Consider the following 2,734-nt stretch of genomic DNA (forward strand, 5'->3'; position numbering starts at 1 on the left):
CCGAGCCTCTCCTCCCACCTCCGTCCCCCACTTCCCTCCCCAAGAAGTGCTATTTTTAGCAAATCCTCCGCTCGCCGCCACCCGCTCAGCTCGCAGCTCGCAGCCGCCCGGTGCCGCCTTCCCGAGCTCCCCCCGCGCGGCGGCGGCGGCGGCGGCGCGTCCCGCACATCGCGCAGCGCGCACCAAGCCGGCCGCCGCGCCCGCCGCTCTCTCCGCGGTCTCCTCCTCTAGTGCCCGCCGCGGCCGGTAAATCTCGGCTGGAGGAGCAGCGGAGGTCCCCGAGTCAACTTTCATTCCCCTTTTGCTTCTGCCTCACCATTCTCTTCTCCTCCTCGAAAGATGGCTGTTTGGAGAAGGGGGAGAAGTTAGGAGGTCGCCGGCACGGAGCGAAGGAGGGCGCGACAGCCTCAGCAGGAGCGGGCGGAGGTGAGTGGCACCACGGCCGAGTCCCCGGCTGGTGCTCGAGGAAAGCCCTGGGAATTGGGGGCCACCGGTCCTCAGGATGCGTCGCGGTATTCCCTGCTCGGGTTCCGCAGGTTAACAGCATCTCAGTCCGGACTCTGATGCCACTTGCCTCGCATCTCGCAGCCCGGAGACCGGTGGGTTTAACGGAACCTTTGTCAGAAGTTGGGTGCTAGGTTATCTTTGTGTACAGACCCTGACATTTGGCAAACCGAGGCGAGCGGCCGGTGGCGTGATTCTCTCCCGCCCCCAAACACACCCAGTTTATGTTGGAGCCGAGCTATGAATGAAAAGTTTGTACTGGCAACGTGTTGCTTGAGGGGAGCAACGCTTATTGGGGGGTACCTTTGATGTTTCCTGAGGGACTTCAGTTTTAAGTCAATACATCAGAATCCTGGGTTTTAAGAAAAGTTCAGGAGGCTGGAGGATGGGAGATAAAGCAGTTCCTTGGCTAGTGGAAGGAGAGTGATGAATCGTAAGCTTATTAAGGTTAACTGGCTAATTAGATGCCATATGAGGGTGTCACAGCGGGGACTAAAAGGAGCAGAGGACGGGGGCGTTCCCTGAGCGCCTAGCAAGCTGCGTTTGTTTGGCTTTGAAGCCGTCACCCACTTGTCCGCAGTGAGAGGTGCTGGTGTCAGGCCTGTGTGTCTGTGATGTGACAGAGCGGGACTGAGCTCTCTCCAGATCCGAGGCGCGGTTGTCAGGAGAGGTGGCCTGCGATGGAGAGCTGAGGATGTAGTTCCTGTGATGTGGACTTGGAGAATTCTCTAGTGAGTCTCCTATGCTCCAATTTCAGGAAGATCTGTCAATTGTTTTTTTCTTCCAGGGAGGTGTGTGTAACCTCCTAAAAGGAACTTTCAGCTTTAAATAACTGTAGCATTTTGAAATCATGTAAGAAATGAGATATCTACATATATTCATTATTACATGTATATGGGGAGTGTATGTGTGTGTAAAATATGGGAAAGGGGTAAGAAGGCTTAAAAAGTTTAACTTCTACCCGAAAAGAAAGCAAAGAGTTAATTCTTTTCTCCCCAAATGGTATAACAATGCATATACAACTAAATACTCTTGCTGTGCTGAGATTTCTCATAAGGAGTAAGATTTAGCAATTACAAGTATTCAGAGCGCTGTCATGTTTTCAAATCTTGCAGGCACTATTGAAATCTGGAAAAAGGGAGTACATACATAGAGAACCCATATTAAAGGAAAAAAAATTAAAAATCTTCCAAAAGAAAACCTTTTGACATTTGAAAAAGCCTGGATGTTATTTTCTGATGCTCCAGAAATCTTTCTAATCCTGTAATTAACAACAGCACAGAATAAGTTGCATTTAATAAATTAGAAATCATGTTTAAAGGATATCTTTTGAACTTCTCTTTGGTACTTTTGATATTTATTATGGAAATTATCGTGATTGAAAATTTGTTGTTTAATGTATTTGCCTTTTACCACAGATAATTAGTCCTCCTTATCCTTTTAAACCACTGTTCCAGTTTGGACCAATTTAATTCCTCAAACATCAAATTACTGATGTTCCTTCTGGAAACCATTTATATTTAAAATGGCTAATAAGAATATTGTATTTCCGAAACAACATAATTTAGTCAGTTGTAAAACTTGCTTGTAATTTATTCTCATCCATTTCGTTTGAATGGGGCACATTTGAAGAAGAGCAGCGTTTTCTTAGAATATGCCATTTTCTGTGTGGGAAAAAGCTAGTGTTTTCATATATGTTTTAGCTATTAAACAGAGGCATGTAAGGTGGGAATCCTGTCTGACCTTTGATAAACTGCCAGCCAGATGGAGAGAGATGCTTTCTTAGCTCTGCTCGTGAATTGATTATCTTTACTACAGAGTGGACATGATTAGATGCACATAAGGTTGTGCAAAAGGAAGTTAAGAGTTTTAAATTAAATACCAGTTTATGGGTAGGAGACAGATTTTTTTTTTTTTTTTTTTTTTTTTTTTTTTTAACCTTGATCTTCCTGTTTCTTTCCTTCTGCAGTTCAGCCTGTTGGGCTGGTCTTTATTGGAGAGTCAGACCGGCACTCTGACTAGAGAGTGTTTAGCACACTAAACTGCCATCTTCTGTAAAAATAATGATGGCTCTTTTGCAGTTAAAAGATAATTTTATACATGGTTATAGATTTTTGTGATTGGTGACCAAATTAACTATAACCGTTATTATAGTAGAAAGAATTTTATGAAGTTATTGCCACTATATATAAATAATTATATATTTAAGATATGGATGAACTCTATTTGA

At 44.6% G+C, this 2,734-nt stretch overlaps 1 protein-coding gene across 8 annotated transcripts in view; it reads left to right on the forward strand.

Annotated features, from left to right (window-relative positions):
* Positions 1-165: 165 nt before the first annotated feature.
* Positions 166-2,734, forward strand: part of HDAC9 (histone deacetylase 9) — a 941,976-nt gene continuing 939,407 nt past the window's right edge. For all 8 annotated transcript variants that reach the window (XM_017890061.1, XM_017890068.1, XM_017890066.1 and 5 more), the window contains exon 1: positions 166-426. The gene's annotated coding sequence lies outside the window, so the exon portion shown is untranslated. The remainder of the gene's footprint in view (positions 427-2,734) is intronic.

This window comes from Rhinopithecus bieti, unplaced genomic scaffold (assembly GCF_001698545.2).
Source record: "Rhinopithecus bieti isolate Rb0 unplaced genomic scaffold, ASM169854v2 scaffold_19861, whole genome shotgun sequence".
Classification (NCBI taxonomy): Eukaryota; Metazoa; Chordata; class Mammalia; order Primates; family Cercopithecidae; genus Rhinopithecus; species Rhinopithecus bieti.